Raw genomic sequence first — 18,943 nt, 5'->3', positions numbered from 1 at the left:
TTTTTGTTGGTTTGGAACGAGGCCGTCGCATGCCTTGAAGGCTTGAAGTTAATGAACGGTGAAGTGAGTGTTGAGCCAAGGCATCCTGTAGAATAGATTTTGTCAATGTAAAGTTATGAGTGTTACTGAGTTTATCATTAACTCTTCTATATACATGTGCAGACCTGAAAGAATGAGAAGAGGCGTTTCCTTATTTTTCCTTCACATCAGTTTAGCTCAATCAAAAGTATTTGTTGCATAGTGTATGAAGAAAAAGGTTATGATGTGGTTCTTACAATGAAAATAAATGATTTAAAAGCAAAAATGTGAACTTAATCATTGTATAAATTAAAAACTTGTTAAAACATTACTTGAGCTGTGAGGTTTTTCTTGTAATTTTTATGGTTGTTTTCAGGGTTTTGTACATTTGTCATGGCAACAAAGTTGTAAAATTCAATATAACTTTACACAGAAAAGGATAATAACTGTTTTTTTTTATTATTCTAAAATCATGTTAACATGCATTTTGTTGATGTTTTGTGGCTTAACATGTAAAGATTGACCTCATTCACTTTCGTTGTAAGTGCCATAATGTAACCCAGATTTTTGCTGCTTTTTAAAGAAAATAAGAGACAAGCCAATTTTTGTGGTAATCAACATTATACCAATTAACATTATATCATATAACCAATTAACATTATATCAATTAACATAACTTATATATTATAAGTTATGTTAATTGAGCTTAACGTGTTTTGAACTTAGAATATTCCTATAGTTTGGGATGTTACTGATTGACTATTTACAATGACGTTTAAAGGGGTGTGACATGGATTTTGTTTATTATTTTAATGTTCCTTGAGGTTCACTTATAATGTTAATAAAGTTTTTGCACAAAAAAGCAAATATATTTGTGGAAAAATACTAATTTCTAGCGTTCTTTCTGACCCTCTGTATGAAATGATCTATTTTTAAGGGGATGCTCCTTTAAAGGGTTAGTTCACCCAAAAATGAAAATAATATCATTACTCACCCTCATGTCGTTCCACACCCATAAGACCTTCGTTCATCTTCAGAACACAATTTAAGATATTTTTGATTAAATCCGATGGCTCAGCGAGGCCTGCATAGCCAACAATGACATTTCCTCTCTCAAGATCCATTAATGTACTTGTCAGGCTTGTATTATACAGCCAATGTTACGATTGGGTAACGTTATTGAATAGGAAACAGCATCAATGGCCTCTCGTGACTGCATGCAAGTGAATTTTTTGAAAACATTATCCAATGCTCAAATGCTCACGAAGAAGAGCGCTGAAGAGCGCTTGTGCGTTCAGCTGAGTCTGAGAATGTACTTGCACCTCAGAATGCTTTTATGACGCGAGATTAATGTAAATAGCCGACTGTAAACACCCTTGTAATTCGCTTCAAACTTTATGAATGATTATAGAAGGTTCAAGTGGTGTGTGTAAGGAATTGGAAGCAAGCAGAGTATGGCTGTTTCTAAAGCATGCAGTGCCATCTGCTGTTAAAAACTAAGCTCAGAATCGCGATGCATTTGGAAAATCTCAGAATCGATCCAGAATATTTTCTCAATTTGCGGTGCATCGATTTATTTCCCAGCCCTAAAAAAAAATGTAATTTACAGACAAAGCATTATGAAATAATTTACTTACAGTTTGTGATTCATTTGCTGTCAGATCCAGTACAGTTGTCTGCTTCATCTTTCAGTAAAACTTTCTTTGCGAACTCTCCATTACACTGTGCCTCGTTTACAAAACAAAATGCTCCGAACAAACATATAATCTTCCAACGTGATCCGGGACACCATTAAAATAAACCATCCACTTGTTTCCGATGCTGGATCCTTTTGAAGTCTGTACAGGGATGCAAACCAGTGGTATAAACTGGATGCCTCAAAGCGAACTTTCACATTCTTTTTGCTTTTGACGCGACGCTCATATCCAGTGTAGGCAAATGTCTGCCGTTAAGTGTCTGAACGCCAGTGGGCGGAGCCTATGGTGTGATGATGATAACTGTTTGTCGATGTCTTGCTCTGGAGGCAGACATATGCAAATGTATTTGCCTGTGACACATCACAGATCCCGCAATATCAAAATTAGCTGTTTTTGGAGCTTGATTAAATAACTGCTTTGTTTATAAGGAGGACGTTTTAAGCTATGAAACTTGCAGGGTGTTTAAGACCACTTATGTCAAAAGTACACCAAGGCAAATTTGATTTCTCATCTAATGACTCCTTTAAGTTTATATTCTGTGATTTGCAGGTGACCTTTCGCAGTCTGACTGGCATGCTCACTTTTACTATTTTTAACACTAGACTGAACAAGACCAGACTAGTTAGTGCCTAGCTTCTCCGGCTGTCTAGAACTCAACAAGCTACCACCATGTGTGGAGTTACAGCGCAAGAAAATCCCATTGTTATGACTAGTCGACCACAAAGTCTTGTCTATGAATGCTGTCTGATGTGGTTCAGGGGAGGTTGCGGCTAGTGTCACTGTGCGTCTGCACTGTAATGTGGTTCAAAACGCATCAGTGCCTTGAAGCTTTGCCTTAAAGCTTCCCCTTGAATCAGTGATGACAGCTTTTGGTTTCGTGCAATAATATTCAAAGTAAGCCACATCTTTGATTTTACTCAATACTCTGCAATGATTAATGGTTACATTTTAATTAAAGCAATGCTCGTCTGTAAAGTCGACATTTCCTAAAGATTAGTTTTTCCAATCTGATCAGTGTGATAATAGATGTAATATACAGTATGGCGGTGATCCGAGTAATGCAAAGTGTTCATTTATACACATTTTTGTTGTAGCACACAATATTCAAGAATATTATTGATTTTAGAGATGTATACAGCAGAATTGAACTCTGTTTGCATCATTGAATCATTCTTTTCCTGTTTATCCCTGTAAAGCTGCTTTGAAACAATCCCTATTGTATAAAGCGCTATATAAACAAGTGACTTGGGAAATGTCCTTTTAAATTTTTGTTAATGTTTTGTCATGTCATTAATTTCAGTTCATTTTACACTAAAATAATGCATACATGTTTTTTCAACAGAAATGCTTTGGTTGCCAGTAATGAAGCAACTGACAAACTATAATATATGTTTTTTCACAATGTTGAAAACCCTCAACTAATTTAGCTCATGTTTACCTGCTTCATTTTTGAAGGAAATGTAATTGCATTGTTGGTGCAAAATTACATTACAATTTCTGTTGTGATGGACTCTGTTTTAATTAAAATAATTTATCATCATAGTATGTCTTTTTCATCCCATTTCATAAAATATCATCATACTTAGAAATTCTTTTTTAATTTTTTTTCCCCCAGTAAAAGTTATTTTTACATTTACATTTAAATACCCTATTAATTAACAGAAATGCTGATCAGACTTTAGACTGCACAAATTGTTGCACAGTTGTTCCTTAGGCAAGAACGACCTATTTATATAGACTACTGCTTATACACACCTGTATATTTGTATGTGTCTCCATTATATGACCCTTAAATATTGCAGCTGGCCACTGAAAGACCCATAGTGGTTGACCTCCATGTGCAAAAAACAGGATATGGGATGTGTGATCTATTGCAGTATTGCAAATGTTTGTTGTTTGCGCCTTTTGACTTCTGGGTTGTGCAGTCAAGGTGGGTCTATTGACCCTGTTTTACTGTGTGTTTGCCCTGGTTTCCCACACTATAACACACATTTGTAGCCCCATATGATCCTGGGTGGCCATCGCTGTCAACTCACAATAGCTCATTTTGTTTTCCCATCCACAGTTGTCCTGTTTGCCTGGAACAGTGTGAATCGGGTTACTTCTAACTGGTGTGAAAATCTCTTGATTGTAATCCAATTATTTGTTTGATTCAAAGTCCCTTGATGTTAAGTAAAGTCTTTGAGTTGTGAAGTGATGTATTGATTTTGTAGTCTGGCTCTTGATTTAACTTTTCATTCCCTACAAGATGCCCTCCAAAGAGATGTTTGGGTATTGTTGTCCACCAGCAACACCAACACGCCTTTTCGTGTCAACACCAGCCATTAGTGATTCTCACACCAGTGGTCCCATGATCTGTCTGCTCTGTAACGAGTCAGGGGGCCTCAGGCGTTAAACTCAATCATTAATTCCCACCCTCCTTTCTGTTTTTTCATCCTCCCCTCTTCCTGCCTCCTCCACCCTGTCCAGAGAGCCACCCTAGGGGTCCCCCGCACTCCCCTTTGAGCTCGGCACTCCCAGAGCTCAACACCGTGAAGCTGTTGACTTCTCACTAAAGAGCGAGCAAACAGCAGGTCCTGAATAGGTGCTTAAGTTTAGGTGAGAATAGATCAATGAATACAGGGTGGCTTAAATGGGTCTTATCAGAATGAATTCATGAGGGTTTAACATGCGAACTCTTAAGTGCATAAACTTGAATGGATCATTTGGAAAATATATTGTGATTGTTGGAATGGAAAATCCCTTTTATGAAGTTTGTTGTGAAATTTTACTGTCTAATCTGCTACTTTTGACATTTTAAAAAGTTCATAAAGAGATTGTAAAACTAATCCATATGAATTGAGCGGTTTAGTCCAAATTTTCTGAAGAGATACAATCACTTTGTAAGATGAACAGATTGAATTTTGGCAATCGAGCGAATAAAGTGATCGAGTCTCTTCAAAAAATTAAACCGCTCAATTCATTTGGATTAGTTTTACAATCTTTTTATGAACTTTTTGAAGCATCAAAGTTTCAGTTGCGTAGCTGTCTATGGAGAAACAGAAAGCTCTCAGATTTCATCAAAAAGGAATTCATTTGTGTTTCGAAGATGAACGAAAGTCTTATGGGTTTGGAACGGCATGATATACTTCGGCCGTCCGCGTTCGTGTACCGTCCGCATGACGTAATTTTCATCATGCGGAGGGCTCGCGGCCGGCCGCACACCCGTCCGCGTGCAGCCCAAATTTCGAGACCGCGCGGACGGTGCGCGTGCAACAGCGCATGCGCAAGCAGGACAAAAGAGTCCACAGTACTGAGCACAATGTGTCTTCTCCGATCCTGCCCAGCGAATGTCCCGTTGATGACACGATGTCTGGTAAAGAGTATGTGTCGAACTCGGTCATCCGCGTGCATCCATGGTTTAGTATACTTTGAAAGATGAGCGGACACGACTGCGCGCGAGACGCGTCCGGGCATGGAAAGTGAAGTATACCCGGGGCTTAATTAATGACAGAATTTTCATTTTTGGGTGAACTAACCCTTTAACTGCTCTCATGACTGAGCAGCACTTTGAAGAGAATCTTGCTGATACACTATTTAAGATGCTTGTGTTATTTTACATAATATTGACTAAAATAACTATCATATAAAATAATTAATAAAATAATAATTGACCTGAACTTGATAAAAAAAAAAAAAAAAAAAAATCTAAGATAAACAGGTTTATATATTAGAGAACAAATTCTTTGTTTCTGCAATCCTAATATGGTATTTTTAAAAATAAAGAAATTGTTAATAATATGAATAAAAAAAATGAAATCTGTGCATCTGCACTCAGGCACTTTGTTCACAGCATTGTCAGAATAAAAGTGCTGCTTGCCTATGATGCCTATCGGCCAAACAGAAAAACTTATCAACCAATGTCAATAATTAAAAAAAAAAAAAAAAAAAAAAAAGTCAAATATCAGCTGTCGACCAGAAATAATGATTGAAGGTGTGGACACAGGCTTTGTGCTCCATTGATGTCTGTTTGTACCCCATGCAAATGTAATAGTGGAAAAGCAAGATCATGCAAAGAAGTTGTAAAGTTATAGCTTGGTCAACTTGTTGTCAAAGTGTGTGACTACACCAAGTTCACTTGTCCAGTGCGCAGATGGGTACTGATTTTTTTTCTTTACCTTATCAAATCCAACACTCTCTGATTTGTTTAGTAAAGGGCTCGCTGCTCGACTCTATGTATTCTGCTGCATTCCTCAGATTCCTCTATTGTAATGCAATGCATGCCACCCTCCTTCTCTACACCTACCCGCTGTAAAATCAGTAGTGCATGGTCAGTTCCAGTACTGAGTGTAGATTGGTTTAATGTAAATTTATTCATTCCTCACCATCTCGTTCTCTCACTGTTTTCTCCAAATGAGCTGTCGAAGTAACTATTTTGCATCAGTAACAGAAAGGGAGGTGTCTGTGTTGCTTGGGTTACAGGTTAAATTGGGCTTGACTGTTGCTGGGAAGCCATGTTTTTACATGACTTAATGTGCAAAGGACTTTGGAAGTCTTGAAAGTTACTCAAAGGTTAATTAGAAGATTGAGCAATAAATGTTAGATCAACAAGTGTTAGAGTTCTCAAAACAAAACGGCTATTTAACAAAATAAAGGTCCCATTAGTGTTAAAATAATTTGTTGGTTTGGAAATCAGTTATGTGTACTACTGACAGCTGTTTCCCTCCTTTGCCAGGAAATAAGGCTTGAAATTCTGTAAAAAGTGAAAAAAAAAAAAAAAAAAAAAAAAAAGTATATGTGTGTGTGTGTATATATATATATATGTATGTATATGTATGTATATGTATGTGTGTGTGTGTGTGTGTGTGTGTATGTAGGGTGAAACAATTGAAAAGTTGGCCAATGACACAGTAAGCATTTTGTTTCCTCCGTCAACCTGAGCAATCCCAACTGTGCTTATTTTAAGCATATGAACGTGCAACAGTGCCACAAGGTTAAATGTATGTTTTGTTCAATTAAACTTTAAATAATATAAACCATTCTTTATACCTTTTGTGAAATGAATTTCAAGAATTTCCAGAACTTTCTGTCTGGTCACGCTGTACAGGCTGATAGCGTGTGTTGCGGGAGTGTGGATGCTAACAGATGTTCGACATGTACTCACAGCAGGCCGATGGGCAGATGGTGAAAAATTATGTTCGGGAAAAAAACTGTCATGCCCACACATTTAAAAAGTCAAAGCCGTCATTGTTCATCCCACCACGGAAGAATGCAGTGAGGTCATGAGAGGAAGTTTAATTGGACTATAGCTTTGGGCTGAGGCTTTCCCTCCGGACAGCCCCCCACTCATGTACTCGTACAGCAACCCCTAATCCTTCTAGTTCCCTGAGGGTCTCTCTCTCTCGCTCTCTCTCTCGTGCACCTCCGGCTGTGTTCGAGAGGTTTGGAAGAGTGCTGAAGGAATGCCAGAGAGAGGTCCAATTTCACAGTTACCTCACCCCATAGACCGTCTTCCTCCTGGAGCAAACAGGCACACCTTGAGATAGTCATAGTTGAAATAGTTGAGTAGAAAAGGTGGAAATTGTCATTAGTTTAATTAGTTTTTTGTATTTGATTGTATTTTGTGTTCAACAAGATCTGCTGTATGTCATTGTTGTTTGTGTCGATATCATCTTCGTGCGAGAATGATGTTGATCGCTACTTTCCGGCATACACCACGCCTATCAAGTTAGGGTACTGTTGGCGGTGGAAACGCAAGCCGGATCAGGTTTTAGTGTCCCGAATCGTACTGTACTGTACTGTACTCTACGGTGGAAACAAGCCAAAAGAGTCATATTTCACACCAAAATTTAACTTGTTTCCAGTTGTACTTTTTTTCATGACAACAAAGTACATTTTCTCGCTAAATTCTCAATTCTCATCTAATTTTCTGTCTAGAAACTATTTGAAAAATATCTGAAAATAGATGGTTGTGCTTCATTAGTTTTAGTTGTGATAACGCAATAAAACATGGCAAATTGTGCAATCATAATTTTTGGCCTGGCTGTCATACAAAAAAATTACAAATAAATGTAAAACAAAAGAGAAAAAAAAATATTAATAATTGATTATGTTGTAGCTTTTTCCAGCTTTTCTATGCATTTTTTTTTTTTTTTTTTTTTGCATAGTAAAATAAAACCTGTAGTTGTAATTTGCCCTTTTTTGCCAAATAATTTTGACAGATAAATACTTTAACCAAGTAATGATTTTGTTCTTGCCTCATATTTAAAATATTAAAAAAAAAAAAAATATTCCTCATATTTGAGATGAATGGTTGTGCAAAGGTCAACTATTGAGAAATGACAGAGGACTGTTATGAACTGACCAACGCCTCCCCTCAGCCCCGCCAAGAGAGGCAGGCCTGAACATACAGGGTGTAGCTCAAATCCAACTCCTTGTTCTCGTGGGGAACGCCAAACAGAGCAAATGGTTTTCCACGCCATAAATTCCTCTGAGAAATCTCAGTCCACCACATGACATTTTAGAATGGCTTATAATCAATTTAGCCACGATTGAAACATTCACAGAGCAGTAAACCCACAACAGTAAAGCTTTCAGAGTTGTTTAGATAACACAGCCACTTATTCAGAGCTTTATCCCGTCCTGTAAACAGCTTTGTGAATTACTGTCGTCCCCTGCGAGCCAGTCAGCCTGGGGCCCGAGACTCCATTTGCTGCCTTGTTGAATGGATGCATCTTTCTTTTGTTTTAACAGAGCAGTAGCTCAATTGTCGTTGGTCTTTATCACCTCAAACATCTCCAATAGGGCTTGAAGGTGTGAATTCATAGCATGGCCTTTGGCAAAGTGCTCCACCTTTTTTTTTTTTTTTTTTTTTTTCCTCCCAAATCCTGGAATTTCAACAATGAATGGCATCCCTGATTGCAAAGATCTGGATCTCACCTTTAAAACTTATGAATGGGCAGAACTCCCCCACACAATGAGACCTGTGCATTAGTGTTTCATTTGTGATTGGGTAGTTATTTGGTGTTTGTTTTAAGAGGATTTAATTAGGGCCATGTGACAGTTGCATACCAACAAGACTGACCATGTTATTGTGATGTGATTTTCAGAGCCGGGCCTCTTGGCAGCGCCTCCTTTTGAAAGAAGACTAGTGGACGGCCTCTCCATTTCAAAGGCCTTTTCAGTTTAGTCATTTCCCCCATAAAACTTGGATTTACCTTCAGCTCACAACTAAATGCGTTTGACACTTTTAAAAGCTAAATCTTTTGCCCTCCGCCTTGCCAAGCAAGCACGCACACGTTCTTTGAGAACAAACCCCTCTTCTTCATTAGACAGGCATTCCTAACAAAGACATTGTTTTAGTTTTTGTGTTTTCTTTTCACTCGCCCTAATCAGAGTCTGGCCACCTTGTTTGAGGAGGAACTGCTAAGCAGCCATTGAAAACTCCAGTGGGAGTGAAAACTCAGGGATGTAGAGTATCTTCTGTCTTATTTGTTATTTTCTTTACTCTCAGTTCCTGAATGTAGTCTCTCTCTAATGGCTGATGTGTTCCCGTCTCAAGGCTCCGTCGTTCCCCCTCTCCGGTCACTGTCTCCTCTCACGCTTGGTTTAAAATGGATTTATGGCAGTCAGCTGCTGCTTTTCTTCACTCACTTTTCAGTGTTGGACTCATTCTGAAATATTATAATATATGGCGCCACAAGCACAATGCGCACATCTGTCTGTGGTGCTGGTTTATAATTCAAGCCATGATGGGTCTAAAACATAAAGTGATTCAGCTTGGACTTGCAAATGTTTAGAAGGACAGAGGCCATGGGTGAGGCCATGTTGGGCTGCTTTAGAGAAGAGGAAGAGTTGTTGTAATAGAGTGTTGTTGCCATGCCGTCATTTTACGTCGGACTGCTTCACAAACAAGGGTCAATTCAACACTGGATTTGCACAACAGATTAACATGACGGCACATGCTAGTCGATGAGTTGAATCAACTCCACAGCAACTACATAAATTTATCCACTAACCGTTCAAAAACGTTCAGTTTCATTCTAAAAGTTGTAACTTCTTCCTGAGTCTCTCCATCAGTGTCCGACTCAGGTTTGAACAATGTAAGGCTGAACACCGTTACTGACAGTCCTCATTTTGGCTGCGTGAGATTCTCCAGCTTTGTTGTTGTTGAGCAACCGAAGCGCGAGCTGTTAAAGCTCCGCCCTCTTCTGGAAAGCAGCTCATTTGCATTTAAAGGGACACACACAAAAACAGCGTGTTTTTGTTAACACCCAAATAGGAGCAAATTTGAACAGCTATAATAAATGATCTGTGAGGTATTTTGAACTGAAACTTCAGACACATTCTGGGGACACCAGGGACTTATATTGCATCTTGTAATAGGGGCATTATAGTCCCCTTTAATTAAAAATATAGTAAAACAGACTAAATTTTCATGACACGTGAACTTGTAAAAATGACACACTTGTAAAAATGACACTACAATGTAAAAAGTATTAACTGTGAATGTAATGCATCCTTGCAATTTCTTTCAAAAACATCTTACTGAATAGAATAGAATAGTTTTTATGTTTTGACACACAAGCCTCAGCGTGTTGTCTGAGCCCTTCTCTCATCTTTCATAATGATCAGTTAAGCCACACTGAACCGCACAGTGGCATTTCATGAACTTCCTCACCTCCTTCGGAGGACATGCCTTAAATTTATTGGCACACATCCTTTCCTCGTCCCCTTTTATACAGTTGGCAAAGTGTTTTGCTCCCCTAACCCTCTTAATTAACTTTTTCAAGATCTTTTGATAATATAAGCAGATGACATTTTGAGTTCTGAAACAGTGTTTTTTTTTATAGCACAATAACCTCTTTTATCACAAAAGATCATGGGAAATTTTTCATTCTATGACCCCTTTAATGCGGCTTAATGTATTTTTCTTTGACTCAGCCTTGCGTCTCATTATGTACTTGTTTATGGCTGCAGTTTTTGCTCAACCAAGATGATTCTCTCATTTAGCCATGTCTGTCTTGCATTCTTTGATTTAGTGACAAGTTTCATCAAACATGTCTCTCCCCCATGGTCCTTGACGTTATCTTCTCTGTTTTACGTCTTAGTCTATGTTGTCCCCTCGCTTTTGATCATTTGCAGATGTTCCCACTGTCTTTTTCAATCTCTCTTTCGGTCTGCCTGACCCCCCACACTGGCGTCACTATGTGCGGAAGCACATTCCAGTCAGTTCAGCAAGCTCTCGCCCTCCTCCCACCTCAACAACTCCTGTCACAAGTTGTCACAAAGTCTCAGTTTTGGTCAAAGGTATGAGAATGAGAGAAATTGCATCTCAATGAGTCTGTTTACCAAAGGCTGATATCCAGAGATTGTGACCTTGAGCAAGGCACATAAACCAAGGTCGCCTCAAGGGTGTTGTCTCGCTAAGGGTTCTAATTCGTCCCAATGTGACAAGTTATCTATACTAAGCACAACATCAGAAGTTATTTGATGTTTTGTAGTTGTGGAAAAGGATTTTAGAACAATAAAAGACTACTTTGTAAGGAAGAAAAAAATTTATTTGGTGAAGATATGACTGCATGTGTCTGTTTGAATGAGGACAGATTGTGAAAGACAGGAAGTGGAGTAGGTGGTCCTGTCTGATAACTGATGTAGCTGTGCTTGACATTTCCAGAGATTTTGATGGTGGATATGCCTGAGACAGTTTGATCTGAGCGGCACGGAAAGGATTTTTGTGTGTGTGTGTGTGTGTGGTTATATCCGTCTTTTATCTATTCAGCCTCACAATGGGGAGCCCCACAGTTTTTATCATCAATACCCTGATTGTTCTGGAAGAAGTGGTGGAGTTCCTCTTGTTCTTCTGCTCAGGGCAGTCTTGAACTTGAAGGGCTGGGTAAAACCATGTAGTGCTTTCGTTCATGTGCCACAAAATGTATAACACACTTCATGGACTTGTTGCAGATTATTCAAGAGTGAAATAATTTGTCAATATTTCTTGAGAAAATATCATACCTGCGAACTAGTCGCTTTTCCGCGAAATTCGTTGTTTTGAATCAAAATACGTCATTTATGTGAATCGTGTAGATCCGGAGAGTTTTTTTTGTTCGGGGGTGGGGGGTGTCAGTGTGAGTTTGCAGACACAATAAATCGAAAATGGGCTACTTTCCCATAGACTGGAGTGAGACCATAAACGTCTCTGGAGCTGTCGTTATCTTTTTTGGCGCTCTGTGGTGTGACTGACACATCGCTGTAGCGCTTCAGTTCAAACAGAGGCAGAGCGCACGTGAACCGATCATCTCTTCCGCTTAACTACACGAAATAAACATGAATGGATGTAGGATGAATGAATAAAGAAGGTATGTTGAAAGATCCAGTACAACTTACTGAAATCCGTATCATGTCATATGTAATGTTAATCGATCAGTCATTGTTTCAACCGCGGAAAAGCGCCAATAAAATAGCTTGTAAAAATGTCACATTTACTGTAACATTTACCTCAGAAAAGCTGTTCAATGTCAAACTTGGTAGTCAGCTACCAAGCTAAATGAACTTAGAGAGGAGCATTTTGATATATATCCACTGTGACTATAGGCCATTGCATATTCATGTACTTAACATGTGCTTCAATATTGAATGTATAAAACCATTTTATGACGCCCACCATTTAAATGTTTTGGCCGATATTAAAAACGAATAGAAACAGTATTAAAAACAAGTAGAAACATAATTGTCATTAAAAATGTATTATAACGTTATTATAAAAACTTCTTTATGTGTAATTTATATGTAAGTAGCTTACAAATCAATTAATTTTAACACTTAATATTATAATGATGTACCAGCTGTGGTTCCCTGTATAGTTTACAGCATTAGTTTGCCATGTACTGTACCTGATAGGCCCCAAATTAAACAATATTGAATTCAAGGTATTCAAATAGAAATCAAATCGCAAGCTTTTGAATCAAAATCTAATCCAATTGTGAAATTTGTGTCAATGCCCAGCCCTAGTATCAATAAATGTTTTTTTGGTTTTTTTGAAGCAAATGTTGTTTTTTCCATTTATTTTCTTGTGGGAGTGCACCAGAATGCTTAGTTTATGTTAAAATCACGAAAATGTTCTCCTGGGGGAGGATCCCCCCAGACCCCACTTACTATTATTTATTTTCTAAACATGTCACCTTTTTCACCACTTTGGAGTTTGCAGGTATGAAATATACTTAGAGATCTAACAGTCGGAGACTGAAAAATGTTGGCTTTTTTCATTTAAACCTGGTTAAGAAAAAGTTTTAAGATTTTGAAAAAGTTACTACCATATTTTTCCGAATATAAATATTTTTTTTCTTACAAATACATCTGAAAAAACAGGTTTGTCTTATATTCAGGGTCTAGATATTTATGTCAGTAATTCAGCCGCAATAAAATGTGTTGCCAAATATGTGTAAAACGAGTCTGCGAAGCGTTAAAGTGTTAGAAGATCGCGAACGCAAAATCAGTCTTAAAAACGCTAACCGTCAAAGAAAAGCTTACCGTCTAAGAGCCGCGTGACTGTCATGTTTGCTCGCTGACGGGACCAAACTTCCCCCCGTACGTGATTTCAAAACTACAATAAGATTTCACTTCTACTGTTAATAAAATTTTGATAGGTTACATGGTTTTCACTACGAGATGGATAACCTAATTGTTATATAATTCAGATGCGCTACAGGTTATTTTCATGGTATGCCAAAAAGTGTTTATTTTTAAATGTGATCGTTGGTACGTTTAACCTGTATTTATCATACTTTTCAATTCAAAAAGCCTTACTACTACTTTTTTTTTCTGCATTACTGTAGGTCACTAATCAAATTAGCTAATTTAAATATTATTTATATATACTATAAAATGTAATATATTGTATTACATTTTAAAAACACAAAAATTTAACCATATTCACTAGGGGTCACAGACTTTTGGACCCCATTTTGGATTGAAGTCTTCATCTGCATTCAGTGGCAGCAGTAATGAATAAGTGATTAGGTGCAGAGGAATTTCCCATTAATGGTGGGATTAAAGAGCCCTTCAATTTGCCTCCATATGAGCCTAATTAGGTGGAGGTTGTGAAAAGCTTTAACTAAAACCTCAATACATCAGTTGACTTCACCCCAGCATCAGTTCATGAGCAGAGAGAGTGACTTTTCCCATGAAGATTATAAAATAAAACCAGCAATCACTCAAAACCAGTAAGACTAAATGAAGTTTACTTTCACAAATCTCTAATACTCTGAAGTATAGTGTAATATATTTTGTATGTTTCATATGTTCTAGTATGTTTTCCATCCATACGCACAGAGTCTCACAGCTGGCACACACTCTCAGAAAGAGACTCCATCTGCAAATTTTCTCAACTTCAGGAGACACCTGTGGCTACTTCCCCCACAGCTGCAGCCGATGATGGCTTAGGTCTGCGTAATGTCTGCTTTGTTGACCCAAAGAGGAAATGATTAATTGCCCATAGGATGTGCAATATTTTTGGGATCACGAGAACATCAGGTTCCCATTTATTTTATTTTTTTTTTTTTTTTTTAACCCATCTCCATATGTTCATTAGGACTTCTTTCTTTGCTCTGATATCACCTTTGCTGCAGTGGTATAAAGCAATTGGACATGATTGTCCTACTTTTATCTTTCCGCCACATCGTTTGAATCAGGCCTCCACCTTAGTTCTCTTATTCCAGTATGGAGACCCTGAAATCACACCCTCTCAGTCTCCAAAGGCTTTGTGACAAAGATGAGATGTCATCAAGTATAAGTTCAAAGACGGTCCAGTGCAACACCCCCTACAGGGCCTGACCCTTTCCTCTTCGTGTGCGCCCTGGCTTCAGTCATGCCTTTGAGCTCCAGCAATGCTCCAGTAAACACTATGAGTCAGTGCTCAAGTGCTCTTTGTCTGTCCTTCTGAAGTGCGTTGACTACGTGAAGGGGCTTTTTTGTTTCCCTCTCAGCCAGCTTCTGGCTTGATTCTTCATGGCTTTGCCAACAGATTTGGTTCGTCTTGTTTTGTGAGGATGCCGGGGAGACTTCAGAGGTGAGACATCAATGATGGCACTGTTCGCCACAACACCAGAGCAGTCAGTGAAATACATGCGCGACTCGCATGTGAAGGCTTTAAGGCATTGCATTGTATGGGTATTAGGTTTTAAAAGACATCCTGCTGTTGTCGGATCCATGGCGTAGCTGTGTCAAACGTGGATGCCTTGGATTGTTTCTGGGTACAAAGCAGGACTTGATTAGTATTTGGGCACAGCTGTTCCCAGCCTTTGTTTCAGTGCACCTGAACTGCAATGAATTACAGTATGATCAAGAGACATATTAAAGTACAATTTGGCTTAAAACATCTGGATAAGGATTGTGAGTAAGAGTTATTCACCCGATTGCCAAAAAGAGAGCAGAATTTAGCCCCATTAGAAATATTGACAACTATAAAACTGTTGCTGGAAAGTACCTTTGACTCACTGTTGTGCTGTCTGAATTTGTGTTTGGAAAATTTCCAGTGTACATGCATGGAAATATTATCTTCTTTCATAAGCATGACAGTCATCATTTTCACTCTTTTGCAAGAACTTGTGTAGTGATTCCAATAATTTTTTTTTTTTCTTCTTCTTCTTTTCTTGTTTCTGGCCACTCTTAAAGGGATAGTTTATCCAAAATTTTAAATTTTGTCATCATTTACTCACCCTCATTCAAACCCATTTGTCTTTATTTCTTATGTAAAGATGTTTTAAAGAATGTTTTCAGTTTTTGCCCATACAGTTAAAGTCAATGGGGTCCAAAATAACATTGAGTGCGTTTACATGCACCCTCATAATGCGATTATAATGGGATTTTGGCAATATTGCGATTAAACTCATGTAAACGCAATACTTCGATCAGACTAATGCGATTAAGCTCATAATTGTAGTAACCATAATCTTAGTAACAATAATCGCAGTAACCGTAATCGCATTAAACTAACCTTAATCAACCATAATCGCATGTAAACACCTTAATACATAATACCTTATTACCGCTCTGACCAAAGTGCGTATGTGCTCGGTTCAACACGGATGCCGTGTGTCGTTCACTCCGTGACATGATTCTGAAGTTTTCTCTTCTCCAAATCACGAAATCTGTCAACACAGCTCGTCATATCTTCATCCAGACGACGCGAAGAACGCGACAGCAGCGTAGGCAAACCCGACATTGCGATGTTCATCACGCCACCAAATAATATCCAGTACGTCCATAAATGTATTTTGAATTTGATGTGAGTAGATTAAAACAATTGCTGGTAACACACATACTGTATGCCTATCTGTGTGTGGCATAACCATTTATTAGCGAATAATCAGAGTAATGAAAATTGCATGTAAACTGGAGTGAAGAGTTCTGCTCGTGTCATGTAAACATCTTACTGCGATTAAGAGAAATAATCCCATTATTGGTGCACATGTAAACATAGTCATTGTCTATTGTATATTATGATATTTTGCTAAATATGTTCTTTTGTTTTCTGCAGAAGAAGTCATACAGGTTTGGAACAACATGAGTGTGAACATGAGTTCATTTTAGAGTGAAACTTTTAAGCACTGTTTCTTTTTGTATCTGTACTTATTGCAAGTGCAGGTTCACTCAAAAATGAACATCATGAATTTGAGTTCCACAGGAAGAAAAAAAGCGCAAGGTTTTGTTTTTATGGAACTTAAAAGAAATTGTGTAGCAGAATGTGACGAGCTGGTCACCATCCATGTCCATTGTATAGAAAAGAGCAGCTCAAAAATGGATGAAGTACCAACAGAAATGTTTTGTATATTCCTGGCTTTCTAACATCACACAATAGTTTACGTAAGGAAAAGTCAGGAAAAAGAAGTATAGACTAGTTCTCTGAGATTTTTTTTTTTTTTTTTTTTAAAGATTAAAAAAATATCAAAAAAAAAAGCAGAAAGTCCACACCCTGTTGTAAAAATCTCTCCCACTTCTGTTGAACTTTGACCTTGAAAGCCTGATGTGTGCAGGGAGCTCCTAAAAGTCAGCAAGTTCATTTTCAAGTTAACAGCCATAATGCCCTCAGAGACTGCTGCAAGGAATGAGTCTTTTTGTCATTGCTTTACATCAGTCCCTGCGCTTTAGCTGTAGTTTAACTTTTTGATGCAATCTCTCAGTCTATTTACTTAACACACCGTTGTCCCTAGATTTTGCGGATTTGTTTGGAGAGCAAATTCTTTACTAAAGCAAACATTGGTTCCCCCCCCCCCCGTGGCCCTGCTGAAAGATGGTGTCATTTTCTTCACACTAAATGAAGGATGCCTCTTTATGCCTTTTCCATTGGCCCCTGGTTACAGTCTCTCCCCAACACACATAGCTTGCTCAGACATGCAAAAATATGTTTTTACATGCTCTGTATAATTGCTGGAGGACCTCGTAAGCTGTTGAAAACCAGACAAGCACAAAAAACTAAGCTTCTTGTAAAAAAAAAAAAAAAAAAAGTGTGTGATTATGCACTTGTCGTTTTACAAGACAATGTTTGATTGCATGTTATGCATTAAAGAGTGGAAAGAAGAATTTCAAGCTGGTTGATGATTAAATGATTCCAGTCATGGTAGAGAGATAATTATGTACAGAATAAAGAAGTGAAAAACCTTAAAAAGGAAAAAAACGACTAGTTTAAACACACGTGCCAAGCTTTTATAAACGTACTCCTTGTATTCATGCTGTTTTCATGTGTTTTTTAAAAAAAAATATTATCTTCGGAACACAAATTAAGATATTTTTGATGAAATCCAAAAGGTTTTTTTTTATCCTCCATTGAAAGCAACGAAATTACCACATTCAAGGTCCAGAAAAGTAGTAAAAACATTGTTAAAACAGTCGACGTGACTGCAGTGGTTCAACCTTAATGTTATGAAGCGACGAGAATACGGAAACACGGAAACGCAGCACTGCGCCAACTGCGTAACAGACTGACAGGGAAGAGGAAAAATTCTTGAATAAAGTCGTTATTTTTGTTTTGTTTTTGCACACAAAAATTATTCTTGTCACTTCATAACATTAAGGTTGAACCACTGCCGTCACATTGACTAACCCTTTAAAATTAATTAATGAGTACCAAATCAGTATTAGAATGATTTCTGAAGGATCATTGAAGACTAGAGTAATGATGCTGGAAATTCAGCTATTTATTATTTACAATTACATTTAAAAATGTATAATAGAAAATGTTTATTTTAAATTGTAATAATATTTCACAACATTGCCGTTTTTAACTGTATTTTTGATTAAATAAATGCAACCTTGTTGCGCATATGAGACTTCTTTAACATTAAAAAAATCTTACCGACCCCAAACTTTTGAACGGTAGTGTGTGTGCTGTAACCATGAAATAAAAAAATAAAAAAATGTCTTTACATTTTGAATGTCAAAATTATTTTAAATGTATTTTCAAGGTAAAAGTATTTTTATGTCATGTAATGAATTATTAATTTGTAATTATCATATTTTTGGGGGAGTCACACCATCTGACACAACCTGAACCAACCCCAAAAAAATATCAAAATTCATTTTAATTCAGAAACTAAAAACATGCTCATCGTAGAATTGCAAGTCATTGTATGTATGAATTTTATTGTATTTTCGAATAAATAATACAAAAAAAGTCGACAATTTCTAAAGTGGTTATGACCCTGCTTCCTACAGTAGCTATAGGGGAAAAAATGAGCTGAACAATAGAAATTTGAGGACAAGGATTTGCAGATCTTATCAGACAGGAAGGAGCTCCGAGGTATTTTGAGCGGAACAAGGTTATGTTTGCATGGCGTTACGCCAGCTGTGTGTAATATCAGGCTTGTCTGCTTAACCTTGATTCTGTGCAATCTTTCAGAGATGTGTGTATGTTTGACACCTGCGTTGCTGATTTAGTGTCTTATCCAGTCCTTGAATCCAGCTCTATCTTTAGTGGGCCGTACTCAAGCACAGATTGTTTAGTAAAGAGAGCGTATGGTATCCATCCAGTCATCTTCCAGCTTTATCTGAACTCCGTTCTACCTTTAACTCGCAGACACTACTGCCAGCCTATCGATGTGATATCTGCCTTGCATTCTCTGTACATTATAGAACATGTCTCACTGATCTCCTCTTCTGTGTTTACCTAAATATATGATCCGATACGGTGAGGATGTGCAGCATATGTTTATCTGTGACTTTCCCATGCAATGCATGCTGATTCTGCTAATTTT

The 18,943-nt window shown here is 37.7% G+C and overlaps 1 protein-coding gene across 1 annotated transcript in view; it reads left to right on the top strand.

Annotated features, from left to right (window-relative positions):
* lamc1 (laminin, gamma 1) overlaps positions 1 to 18,943 on the top strand; it is a 79,891-nt gene that overhangs the window by 22,821 nt on the left and 38,127 nt on the right. The gene's annotated exons all lie outside the window — the stretch shown is intronic.

Source organism: Ctenopharyngodon idella, chromosome 2 (genome assembly GCF_019924925.1).
Source record: "Ctenopharyngodon idella isolate HZGC_01 chromosome 2, HZGC01, whole genome shotgun sequence".
Lineage (NCBI taxonomy): Eukaryota > Metazoa > Chordata > Actinopteri > Cypriniformes > Xenocyprididae > Ctenopharyngodon > Ctenopharyngodon idella.
Note: the sequence above shows the minus strand (reverse complement) of the source record. Positions and strands in the feature narration are given on the sequence as shown.